This window comes from Penaeus monodon, chromosome 15 (assembly GCF_015228065.2).
Source record: "Penaeus monodon isolate SGIC_2016 chromosome 15, NSTDA_Pmon_1, whole genome shotgun sequence".
Classification (NCBI taxonomy): domain Eukaryota; kingdom Metazoa; phylum Arthropoda; class Malacostraca; order Decapoda; family Penaeidae; genus Penaeus; species Penaeus monodon.
Window position 1 is genome coordinate 38007611 of NC_051400.1, and position 408 is coordinate 38008018.

Sequence of the window (408 nt, forward strand, 5' to 3'; positions counted from 1 at the left end):
TCCGGATAGGTAGACGGCCAGGTAAAGAGAGGGAGACAGAGACAACTCTCGCCGCGTCACCTTGGTTGTTTCTTAATGCGGAAAAAAACGACGGAATTGTGTCACGGGTCGATTGTAATTGTGAGATTACATACGCATCACTATTTCCTATAATCATTCCACGCTTCCCACTCCCCCCCCCCCCCGGCCCTCTCACGACGTATTAGGCCGTGACGGATGAAGTAACTCCCCTCCCCCCTCCTCCGCCCGCACACCCACCCATCCTCCCGTCCTGGTCTTCCGCACGTAGCGCAGCCGAGTCACGGTGCCGGGAAACAAACAAACAATAGTAATGGATCTAAAGAGCCTCAGGCCCCGTTAGTGGCACGCTGCAATCATGGCGGACCGATGACCGCCGTTCTTTGGATT

General features: G+C 55.4%; 1 protein-coding gene across 1 annotated transcript in view; it reads left to right on the plus strand.

Moving 5' to 3' along the window:
- The window catches only part of LOC119582018 (ecdysone-induced protein 74EF-like), a gene marked incomplete at its 5' end in the record, with an annotated part of 12442 nt that overhangs the window by 5165 nt on the left and 6869 nt on the right, over window positions 1-408 (plus strand).